We start from the raw sequence: 13605 nt of genomic DNA on the forward strand, positions 1-13605 counted from the left end.
CACAAACAATGTATCAAATTCATTGAATTTACCTATATATAATTAAACGTGTAAGTACTTTATGATGAATCTTAATTTATTGGAAAAATATTATCTTATTCTTCCAAAAACTACCTCACTCATTTTCGACATCCAATTGACAAGAGTTTGAAATTCTTAAGACCTTAATGGTAACACTTCTATTTATTCCCAATGGCAACACTGAACCGGGAAACGCGGGCTTATATGAACCCGTGACCTCGTTTCAGCATCACCCCGTTTCCACAATGTCACCAAGCATGGGGGTAGCCTTCAGCGATAGCTTATCACGAAGCGACTATCGACCCACCGCCATTTTCTGCCGCGCATGCGCGACAGTATGCGGACAAACTGACGTTTCTCCATAACCCAGTAGAACGACGGATCCCCAACGCAACTGTAAATAAAATTGTAAATATTCTAATTTCAAAAGTGTACAATTCCGAATTTCAAATTCGAACATGTTCGCGTGTGTATAGATAATTTAGTTATTTTTTTAGGCAACGGAATAGATAACGGTGAGTCAATATTTTTTTTTTCGAATATTTTTATACTAATAATTTTTCTTTTAAATTGAGTTATGGCTATGCGTATGTATTGTATATGGCAAATTGGATTTCACGGTATTGTGTCTAAAAATAACTATCCGCTCGTTCTTAACTTAGAAGCTGTAGTTTTATGTAACTACTTAACATATGTATATGTGTGTATATAAGTCACTTGTTCTATACTTGCGGCATTGTTCTGATAAAACTAATTAATTTTCTGTGCCAAGGTTTACACGGCAATAAATATAAAGGGGATTTTAATCAGCTCGCTTTGTTAGCGCGTTGTTAAGGAAACGTTATAGGTTCTTGTTATTTTTGGAGTATGCTTTCATGGCCTTTTTTAAAGGGTGTGTGTGATCTTATTTTATTGGTATTTTCTTTAACTTTCCTCCAATACCTTGACTGAATTTGATTGACGCATAGATCAAAAATTTGCAGGACTTAACCTTAATATTGTTATTACTGTACATACAACTCATAGCGCGTACTAAGTTATTTAATGTCATCTATACATACGTACATATATACATATAATCACGTCTATATCCCTTGCGGGGTAGACAGAGCCAACAATCTTGAAAAGACTGATTGGCCACGTTCAGCTGTTTGACTTAATGATAGAATTGAGATTCAAATAGTGACCCATTGTCTAAAAAAAGAATCCCAAGTGTGTAAATTCAACTAAGGGATAGGCATCCCTTAATTGTATTTTAATGATTCATCATATTATAACTCTTTCGGTGAATTCGGCATGAAAAAATATATATTTACATGCTCACGCTCAATTCAGGTAATCCGCTTTGGATAGGTACATAAAGTGACCTTTTAAAGAACCCTATGGCGTTGTAATACAGGCGAGTTTGCTGTAACTTCAGGTAACTTGATATGCTGCTGACTGTACTTGTTAATACCTGTACGTCTGAACATAATACCGGCTTAACCTGTTATTAGTACTTTTAAAAATGTTTTTAAATAAGTTAATCCTCGCGCAGTGCTACGGACATAGATACATATATTTATTTGGCCTTCGCATATACATATGTATATGTAACTAGCTGTGCCCGCGACTTCGTCCGCGTGGTATAGTTATTTTGGGCATCATTGAAGCCCTCAAGGAAATTCTCTCCACATGACCAAACTATCATAACATACCCCTTTCCATTTACTAAGTATAAAATTACATTAAAAACAAAATGATCTTATTGACAATATGTGCAAGTTTTCTCCAACAGCATCAAACTTATGTACAAATCTTAATGAGTAAGAACTAGCTAATTACCTACTTAATAAGTAAAAGAATATTGAAAGTTACTTAGACGATATACTAAATTATATTGATTTTAGTCAACCAAATCAAATGTGCCGTGTGGTTCCCGGCACCAGTACAAAAAAGAATAGGACCACTCCATCTCTTTCCCATGGATGTCGTAAAAGGCGACTAAGGGATAGGCTTACAAACTTGGATTCTTTATTTTAGGCGATGGGCTAGCAACCTGTCACTATTTGAATCTCAATTCTATCATTAAGCCAAATAGCTGAGCGTGGCCTATCAGTCTTTTCAAGACTGTTGGCTCTGTCTACCCCACAAGGGATATAGACGTGACCATATGTATGTATATGTATGTAAATCAAATGGATGTCGTATAAGGCGACTAAGGGATAGGCTTAGTAACTTGGGATTATTTTTTTAAGGCGATGGGCTAGCAAACTATCACTATTGCATCTCAATTCTATCATTAAGCCAAATAGCTTAACGTGGCCTGTCAGCCTTTTCAAGACTGTTGGCTCTGTCTACCCCGCAAGGGGTATAGACGTGACCATACGTACTTATGTATGTATGCAAATCATATAGGTTTTATTAGAATTTTTTGTCCAATATGAAATGGCAAGCTTACCGGTAGGGTGGTACAACTCAAATTCTGCACATAAAGGTCAGCCTAGCACTAAAAATATGGTGACATTTGGAGATAAAATAGCGTAGGTTGTGTGTGGTCGGACGCTGGAGATAACTTATAGAGTACTAGCTGTGGCCGCGACTTCGTCCGCGTGGAATAGTCATTTGGGCAACATAGAAGCCCTCAAGGATGAATAATTTTCGCCGTTTTTTTTTCACATATTCCATTTTTTTCATTGCTCCTTATAGTTGCAGCGTGATGTTATACATCCTAAAGCCTTCCTCGAAAAATGGTCTATTCAATGCAAAATGAATTTTTCAATTCGAACTAGTAGTTTTCTGAGATAAGCGCGTTCAAACAAACAAACTCTTCAGCTTTATAATATTAGTATAGATATGAGCTATCAAAAAGAAATATTTTCCAATATGATGTGCAAAATTTTCTTTTGTGTATTTCAGTATAGGCACTTATAGTTGCAGTTTTTCTTTTCCTGTTAGAGCGTTATAGGTGACCTGTTTACTTGAGTTCCTTAGTTTGAACAGCAAAAGGTCTTGTTAAGGTTCTAATTAACCACTCAGTAAAAGCCGAGTGGAATAACTAATTGGCATAGTTTATTTTGTTCAATAATTGACAAATGGCGTGCAACTACGTGCGGTGCGTGGTGTAAGTCATGAGAGGAGCGGAAAGTTGATATGGCGATTAATTTGCGAGATTCACGATAAAATATTAATAAACTAATTAACAGAAGTGATCAGGAATAATACAAATATTTTTTAAGTTTATATTTAGATTTATTCAGCGGAAACCAACGGAGATCCTCACGACACGCCCGCAACGCAATGAATCCGTTCCGGTCAAAATTGATTGGTGAATAAAGGTTCTAAGATTCATTTTTATTTGCCAACTATGAGTCATAAATATAATACAGGTGGTATGTATAATTTTGTTCTTATCATAGCAACTCGGTGAGTATTGCAAATGTAGTCAATTACAATGATAATAACTAATAATTAATTTACTTATATACTTAAAACAATTTTAATTTAATTTATTAATTTTAACTATCTAAACTCTATATAAATACATACATACATACATATAATCACGTATATATCCCTTGCGGGGTAGACAGAGCCTACAGTCTTGTAAAGACTGATAGGCCACGTTCAGCTATTTGGCTTTAAGATAGGATTGAGATTCAAATAGTGACAGGTTGCTAGCTCATCGCCTAAAAGAAGAATCCCAAGTTTATAAACCATGGGAAAGAGATGGAGTGGTCCTATTCTTTTTTGTATTGGTGCCGGGAACCACACGGCACTATATAAATACATTAAACAATTCTACCAACCATCATGACAATTCCATAAGTACTTTGATATTTGATCAAACAAAACATACAAGTAACATACATACATATATCACGCCTCTTTCCCCGAGGGGTAGGCAAAGACTACATCTTTCCATTTGTCACGATCCCTGCATACTTCTGTCGCTTCAACTCATCCACATATATATAATTCATTCATTCATTCAGGTCATTCAACACTACATTTATAGAATTCCTCTCATAACTTGTACCACACAAACTCCCACAGGCATCTTCATTAAGGAAACTGCTCAGTTCGGGCGGGAATAGCATTTAACAGCATGTTATTAAGGTTCAAATTGCTGTAATAGATTTGGCGCTGTACCAATATGTCGAAAGTAATTACGTTTTAGGCTATAGCGCTTGGTAAAGTCAACTTTTGTTGAGAATACTTATTTTCCTATACAACATATCTTGCAAAACTTTTTTTGGGTTTAAAAATTTAAACCATGTGGTTTCCAGCATTTTAGAATAGAACCACTATGAATGACGTAAAAGGCGATTAAAGTAAAGGCTAATAAACTTTGAATTCTTCTTGTAGGCGATGGGCTAACAACCTGTCACTATTTGTATCTCAATTCCGTCATTAAGCCATTTTCCTGAACGTGGCCAATCAGGATTTCCAAGATGAGGATGGGCGCGGCTTTAAACTATCACAAAGTCAATGATCATTGAAATGTACCCACAAAAAAAGAAAAAACTAAAATATATCAAAACATCGTATGAGCCGACGCCAACAATATTTATTTATTAAATAATAAATGTAATAATAAATTACCCTCTTGGTCACGAGGTATCCCATGACCAGCTGGAGACAAAGAAGTTTCAAAATATGTTAAAAAATAATAAAGAAATTAATGTGATATTATTTCGTAGCATCTCGTAGTCGATACAATATCGCATTATCGTAGCTTGATGCTACGCAACTATTGAGCTACAAACATTTCTATGGTCTCCTTGCTACGCATTTATCTACGAAGCTTGCTACGAAATTAATATTGTTAACACAGGGATACGAAATTTTGTAAAAAAAAAAAAATAAAATAAACAACACTGAACTCATTTTTTGAGGGAGTTGCTTCGTTTTTTTTTTTAAATGGATATAAGTTTCTTAAAAAATTCTTCTACTCATTTTGATGCCTAAAAAGAGTCGTACATTTTTACGTTCGTCGACATTATATTAATATTTTTAAAAAATATCATATTTTCATCTACAATAATCATCATAAACACAAGCTATTAAATAATAAATAGCCACTTAGTAGATGAAAAAGATTTTTCTCACTAAAAACATAACGATGTAGGTATTTGGGCGTTGTGAATCAAGGAAAATAATTCCTTTAAAAAGGATTTCCTTAAAAAGCCTTCCCGTTAAAGGTTATACAAGCAATTTATTAAGAAACGCGTAGGATAAACCTCTTGTGACGACAATTGGAGTAAGTACTTATACCTAGTTGCAATGAAAATGTCATTAATATTTTTTTACAAAGACTAATGTAGGCTACATTAGTCTTTGTAAAATAAATATTATACAGAACAAAATACACAGATTGAGTTAGCCTCGACGTAAATTCGAGACTTGTTCTAATAGATACTTACTTAACGATACTTTATCACTTAATATTATAAAGTCCCCCCTATTTTGTGTGTATGTATGCGCTAATCTCGGAAAGTTGTAGACAGATTCAAGATTGAAATGTTGTACAGTGAGCTTCCTGAAGAAGGTTTATAAAGCAAGAGATGGAGTGGTCCTATTCTTTTTTGTATTGGTGCCGGGAACCACACGGCACTACAGCCTGAACCTGGAAAGATTTGTCTTTCTCCGACAATCGTGTCTCCTTTGCACCACACGATTCTAACACAATTATTTACACCTAAAAAGCTGCTTTAAAGTTCCCTTGAAATAAGGTTTCTCGAGGGATTTCATTCGTGTCGTGTTATGACCGTCCCAAGAGCCAGTCAGTCCACTCACAAACACACCTAAATTGGCTAAGTTAAGTTTTTCTTACCTAACTTATTTTATACTTTTCTTAAAAAATAAAACTTTATAATATTTTTAATTTTATTTAACACAAAAGGTCATGTGTAGAGTTACCTGAAACCGCCGAGCTTGCATGAAGAGAGTAATTATTGTGGATGAAGCGAAGTGGCTAGTGGAAAGGTGTAGTCTCTGCCTTTCTCAGAGAAAATGGCGTGATTTTATGTATGTATGTATGCTCGATATATGACGTGAAACGTATAATTTGACGTCATATATCGTCATAATTTATTTATGAATAAACACCTTCCTGGATCAAGGAAAAAAATTACGGGATCAAATTTTTCTTTATATAAAAAATTAAATAAAAGTGAATGGTTAGAAAAGTGAACTTAGCCAATTATTATTTTACGACTAAAATTGTAATACTTATGTATATTTCACACATAAAAGGGTGCCGTGTGGTTGCCGGCACTTAAGATGAGAACCACTCGATCTATTACCCTTCGGATGTCGTGAAAGGCGACCTCAGAAATAGGCACATCATCTAGTGCAAGTTTCAGATTGTAAAAGGCAATTAAGGAATTTATATACATGTATATATACGTCTATGTCCCTTGCGGGGAAGACAGAGCCAATAGTATTCAAGAGACTGAAAGGCCACGTTCAGCTGTTTGGCTTAATGACAGAATTGAGATTCAAATAGTAAGATGTTGCTAGTCCATCGCCTAAAAAAACCTAAGTAAGTATATATACCTATCCCTCTAAGTTTATCTCTGTCTATTCCGTTATATATAAACACGTGTAATGAGATGTTTTATTAATAGGTTTTTTAAGAAAATTGTAATTTAGTGTAAAATTTTTGTCCTTAATGTTATTAGATCGGATTCCAGGAAAAAAATCCTAATACATAATTACATACGCATAGATAGCTAACGTTCGTAGAAAATTTTGGATTACCAAGAAGTTTATATTAACTGTGACATAGGTATTTTTCCTCAAGGTTGTTATTGGATACTTATAATAAGTTTTCCAAGAAAAAAAATATATTAAACTTATAACATACAAATAAGGTTCTTTGAAAATTTAGTATTTCTAAGAAGAAAATATAATTTCTTATATTGACTAAAAGTTGATTGGTAAAGTAATTTATTTTCTAAGAAAATAACGCGGGAAAATGTTTTCTTCTGGCAGAAAATAAAATATATCGAGAAGTATTTGAAGAGTTTCTTAAATTAATTGCAAAAAAGATCCCTTATCATTTCATTATGATAAATGCTTAGATGAATCCGCTTCAAAATTGCATAGCATGATGTTGACAAACATAATAATTCGTTTTTAGCTATAATAAATAATACGAGACAAACTACACAGATTGAGTTAGCCTCGAAGTAAGTTCGTGTTACTCGATACAAACTCAACGATACTATATTTTATAATAAATACTTATATAGATATACATCCAAGACCCAGGCCAATAAGAGAAAGTTATTTTCTCATCATGCCTTTGCGCTTTTTGTCACACACTATTTGATATTGATTGATTGAGATTGATTGATGATTAATCTCAATTCTATCATTAAGCCAAATAGCTGAACGCCAACGACTGTTGGCTTTGACTATCCCGCAAGGGATATAGACGTGACCATATGTATGTATGTATGTATGACCTCTTAAACCAGGTAAGTTTAAGTGTTAATGTAAGTAGGTTAAAATATTTATTTTTAACTTCGTATTTATGCCGTGGCGTGGTTTGAACTCATAATACTATTCTAATAATATACATTCACAGTTGTAATCGATAGAATAACGTAAGGTTGATTACGGCAATATACATAAATCTCATAGTACTGAAAGAAAATATATATATCTTTGCGATATAAGTGTGGATTTTACACACAGTAATTTTTTCATCATCATAATTATGTGGTCACCGGCACTTAAATAAGTCCACTAGCTCTCTTTCCCATGGATGTCGAAGGCGACTAAGGGATAGGCAAATAAACTTGGTAGGGTTTAAGATTATCAAAGAAGCATGTTACAATTTTATTTCTCACAACACATTTGCCGGTCAGACAAAAATGTAGTGATCCGTGTCGGGTATGACAGAACTATTTTATATTCAAATACGGAAATTTCAAATATCGCGCACCGTAATAGAGGTGGCCATTTTGAATTATTCATGAAATGTCTATGCGTGAAGGCTTTGTATGCTTTATTTGTGGCATACTAGCTGTTGTCTGCATCTTTGTACACGTTTGTCCCTCTAATCCATATATACATACACTAGCTGGGCCCGCGACTCCGTCCGCGTGGAATAGTTATTTTAGGCATCATTGAAGCCCTCAAGGTTGAATAATTTTCCCCGTTTTTTCACATTTTCCACTATTTCTACGCTCCTTATAGTTGCAGCGTGATGTAATATAGCCTAAAGCCTTCCTCGATAAATGGTCTATTCAACACAAAAAAAAAATTCAGTTCGCGAACCAGTAGTTCCTGAGATTAGCGCGTTCAAACAAACACTCTTCAGGGTTATAATATTAGTAAAGATATATAAAATCACGTCTATATCCCTTGTTAGGTAGACAGAGACAAAAGTCTTCAAAAGACTGAAAGGCCACGTACAGCTGTTTAGCTTTATAATTGAATTGAGATTCAAATAGTGACAGGTTGCGCATCGCTTACAAGAAGAATCCTAAGTAGGTACTTATAATATACCTATAGACGATGCATATTCGACCACGGTTCAAGATCTATGTGGATGGATGGAATACGATTATAAGAATTTTTTTGTTATTTTGTGAGAAAGGTGAATGTACTTCAACTTGTTTGTTTCTGTAAGTTACTTCTTTGTTTCTTACCCATAATATTAGTTTTTTTATTTTAATATAAACCAATTTAGTTGAAATGAAGACAGTCAAGATTTTATTTTGTTATATTTATAAGAATTCCTTGCCAAATACTGTAAGAGGTGTACTACTACCGTTGTATTTTTGGCGTAAATAAATAAATAAATAATAAAATCTATATTTGTAAATTGGCGTCCGGTGAAAATGCTGCAGTGTAGTTTGTTCCGTCGCTTTTTCTACAGTTGCGCTTTGGAAGCGGCTATAATTAAGACTACTGTAGCATTCATTATTCTTAAGTTATGTAGACGCCATACCTTTTGTACCTATATTATATTACGAAAATAAATCTATCTAAAATATAAATGTATGCAAAGATCGTGGCAAGTGGAAAGAGGTAGTCTCTGCCTACCCCTCCGGGAAAGAGGCGTGGTTTTATGTATGTACGTATGTATGTATGTAAATAAATCTATGTCTATTTGTTTCAGAACCAAGATGATCGACCCCAGCTCCTCAGAGGAAGACAGTGATGATGAACATAAGAAGCAACCAGCCAAATTACCAGGTCAGTCCACAGGTTCCCAGTTGCACCCTGCAAGCAACCACCCAATAAGTAATTACTAGGGTTGCCAACACAAATTCAAAATTTTTATTATATTATTTAACTAGAGGCCGCCCGCGACTTCGTCCGCATGGAAACCCTATTAATCCCGCGGGAACTCTGGGATAAAAAGTAGCCTATGTGTTATTCTGGGTCTTTAGCTACCTACATACCAAATTTCATGGTAATCGGTTCAGTAGTTTTTGCGTGAAAGAGTAACAAACATCCATACATCCATACAAACTTTCGCCTTTATAATAGTAGTAGGATTAGGTATACCTATTTATTATTAGTACAGTTCAGAAATTATAAATTTTTATTCATTATTATAGGATACTACTTCATATCGCTTAATAATTGTCATATCTTTTTGTTTCACAACATTGGTTGACGTCAAATAAATTAGGGAAATCCGAAATTCTCCCAAAAAAAAGTTTCGAAAGAAATTTCAATCTCCCATACACTCAGAATGTTTTCATTATTTATATACATTTTTAAATTTAACTCAGAATATTTTACATAAGTTCAATTTACGTGTACTTTTAATCGAGCTTGTTTGAATTTAACATAATCACGTCTATATCCCTTGCGGGGTAGACAAAGCCAACCCTATTGAAAAGACTGATAGGCCACGTTCAGCTGTTCGGGTTAATGATGGAATTGAGATTCAAATAGTGAAAGGTTGCTAGACTGTCGCCTAAAAGAAGAATTCTAAGTAATCCTTCATCTTTTGGGGGCGGGAACCACACGGCACCAATGGAATAAAAGAACCAATAGGAAATAGTGATTCATTTATTTAAATAAAATCGGGTTAGAATAGAATAGAATAGATTTATTTTCAAAATTGGATACAAGGTATCACTTATTGAGGAAACTTAAATCTAATTGTAACTACTAAAAAATGTACTATGCTTCATATTTAAATTACAGTTATGAACAGTACACTTACAATTTTCCTGTAGTCCCAATGGAAATAAATTCTAATTGTAGTACGGTCACGCAAAAATAATTGGTTTCTAACTTACCGACGACGTGGTCAATATATAGCCTTTACTTATACGTACATACATAATCACGTCTATATTCCTTGCGGGACAGACAGACCCAAGACATCCAAGACAGCCAAGACAAGACAGAGTCTTGAAAGACTGATAGATCACGATCAGCTGTTAAGCTTAATGATAGAATTGAGATTCGTATAGGTTCACAGGTTGCTAGCCCGTCACCTAAAAGGATCCTAAGCTTATAAGCCTCTACCTTAGCCGCCTTTTACGACATCCTTGAGAAAGAGATGGACTGGTCCTATTCTTTTTCTATTGGTGCCGGGAACCACACGGCACATAACATAAAATAACTTCCTTTGAGTATCCCGCAACTAACCTCAATCCCTACTTTTCATTTCAGTGGGTACCAACTCAAAGAAATGAACTAAGGTAGTTTGTTACATACAAATAGAATTTGTAATAAGCAATCTAAATATATAAAGGAGGTCATTGACTGATACAACAATGCACAAACCGCTGAGACCAGATATTTGAAATTTGGGCATGTAGATTCCTTATGTGGTCTAAGAGTGCATTATGAAAGGATTTCCCGAAACTCGCGTTGATACGAACTAGCATAGCTAGATTTGACTTTTTAAGGTTAAAAAACAAATAAAAGTTTTACAAATTATAATGAAGAGAGAGATATATTATAATAGTTCCCAATTCCTATATCTTTTTTACGATAGCGTATTTCCAATTGCATTCTCAGCCCACGTAATAATAATAACACTACATACTCGTATTAAAAATTCTTCCACATGATTTGACAATGATTTTCGTTTAAAAAATTCAGCAGATTTACTGTGCAACGATTTCTTCAAACATTTACTGTGTAAGGATTTAAAAATATTTCACTGTCAATTGATTGGGCAGATTCACTAAGTTTGGCAAAGATTCACTGAGGAATGACTTTGCAAAGCTTCACTGAGTAAGAATTTGGCAAAGATTTTCTGTGAAACGATTTGGTAAAGAGTCACTGAACAATGATTTCCAAAGACTCACTGGGTAACATTTAGGCAAAGATTCACTACGATTTGGTAAAGATTCACTGAACAACGATTTCCAAAGACTCACTGGGTAACATTTAGGCAAAGATTCACTACGATTTGGTAAAGATTCACTGAACAACGATTTCCAAAGACTCACTGGGTAACATTTAGGCAAAGATTCACTACGATTTGGTAAAGATTCACTGAGTTCGATTTGGCAAAGATTCACTGTTTAACGATTTGGCAAAGATTCACTGAGTAACGATTTGGCAAAGATTCAGTGAGTAACGATTTGGCAAAGATTCAGTGAGTAACGATTTGGCAAAGATTCAGTGAGTAACGATTTGGCAAAGATTCACTGCGATTTGGCAAAAATTCACTGAGTAACGATTTGGTAAAGATTTTCTGTGAAACGATTTGGCTCTCTGCCTGACTTTTTTCCGTCCTGAAAATTGCATCAGTCAACTCCTATGGGATCCATAGAAACAAGTAGTACTTTTTTAACTAAATTACATACATACATACGTCTATATCCCTTGTGGGGTAGACAGAGAGTCTTGAAAAGACTGATAGGCCACGTTAAGCTTTTTGGCTTGATGATAAAATTGAGATTCGAATAGTGACGGCTAAACTTAATAAAATAGCTTCAAATATACTGAATGTTAACCAAGAGTTTTTTAATTGACATTCCTATTTAAGATTTCTCCAACATCATCTTACTTTGACGTGATGAACAAGGAATCATCTCTGCAGAATATACTTTCAAATAAAAACTGGAATTAAGAAAATTGGTTTATCAATTATTAAAAACAACTAACGAATTAAAACAGAAGGTTCTCATCATTTGTTTTAAAGTCCGTTAACAACTATTGTTTCATGGTTTTTAACGTAATTACAAAGTTCTTCCATTATCGGCATTATGAATATTAATTATTTATTAATTGGACTCGATCGTTAATGAACGGGAGATAATCTGGTTTAAAAGTCCATTGTGTCTGAAACGAAACAAGACCGTTTAAGAATTTGCGTTAAATTAAGAGGCATCTAAGTTACTTATGAAATTAATTATCGCTGTTTCGCTTTATATATATATATGATATATGACGTAGCGCATGCCAAGCTAGCCCCAATGGTCTAGTAGCTATTGCGACATCTTATTTATAACTTACCACTTGTAATATGTTGTAATTTGAATCTATCGTTAAGCCAAACAGCTGAACGTGGCCTGTCAGTCTTTACAAGACTGTTGGCTCTGTCTACCCCGCAAGGGATAGGTATAGACGTGATTATATGTACGTATGTATTTACCACTTGTATAGTTACGTAATTCCCTTCCCCGTGGGAATTTCGGGAAATCGTAAACTACATAAGGAACCTACATGCTTAAATTTCAAATATCTTGATTCAGTACGTTGTTGTATCAGTCAATGCCCTCCTTTATATATTTAGATTGCTTATTCCAAATTCTATTTGTATGTAACAAACTAACTTGGTTCATTTCATTGAGTTGGTACCCACTGAAATGAAAAGTAGGGATTGGGATTAGTTGCGGGATACTCAAAGTAAGTTATTTCAAGTTATGTGCCGTGTGGTTCCCGGCATAAATAGAAAAAAGAATAGGACCAGTCCATCTCTTTCCCATGGATGTCGTAAAAGGCGAAAGGGATAGGCTTATAAACTTGGGTTTCTTCTTTTAGAATCTCTCTATCTCAATTCTATCTTAAAGCCAAATATCTGAACGTGGCCTATCAGTTTTTACAAGACTGTTGGCCCTGTCTACCCCGCAACGGATATAGACGTGATTATATGTATGTAAGTAATATCAAGTATATACCTATTACAGCAACATAAGTTCACAGTGAGATCGTAATGGTTTATTTCTGTACAGTAGTGCCCCCCGGGTCGATCGCGGGCGGCCGGCCCTCAGTCCGGGGGAAGCCGGAGTTGCCGCGAGGGTCTACTGCTGGTCTTCCAGGCAAGTAATTTGAGTACTAGACTTTAGAGCTTTTAGCCAAGAAATTCTTTTATCTTTCTTTTTCTTTTCAAAAGTGCCGTTTGGTTCCCGACACCAATAGACAAAATAAGAATAGGACCACTCCATGTCATTCCTATGGATGTCGTACGAAGCGACTAAGGGATAGCCTTATAAACTTGGGATACTTCCTTTAGGCGACAGGCTAGCAACCTGTCACTATTTGAAGTGAGGCAAGTAATTTGAATAAATAAATAATTTCTTATGGTTCATTCACAGTTCCTTCATTTTTAAAATTTTTTTTTCAAATAAATTTAAAGATTGACAATTATATAAATATTATAAT

General features: G+C 34.6%; 1 long non-coding RNA gene across 1 annotated transcript; it reads left to right on the forward strand.

Moving 5' to 3' along the window:
- Positions 1–399: 399 nt before the first annotated feature.
- Positions 400–13264, forward strand: LOC132903390 (uncharacterized). The gene is made up of 3 exons (XR_009657395.1): positions 400–536; positions 9140–9216; positions 13176–13264. It is a non-coding gene; the product is annotated as an uncharacterized LOC132903390 (long non-coding RNA).
- The last annotated feature ends 341 nt before the right edge of the window (positions 13265–13605 follow it).

This window comes from Amyelois transitella, chromosome 25 (genome assembly GCF_032362555.1).
Source record: "Amyelois transitella isolate CPQ chromosome 25, ilAmyTran1.1, whole genome shotgun sequence".
In the NCBI taxonomy this organism is placed as follows: Eukaryota; Metazoa; Arthropoda; class Insecta; order Lepidoptera; family Pyralidae; genus Amyelois; species Amyelois transitella.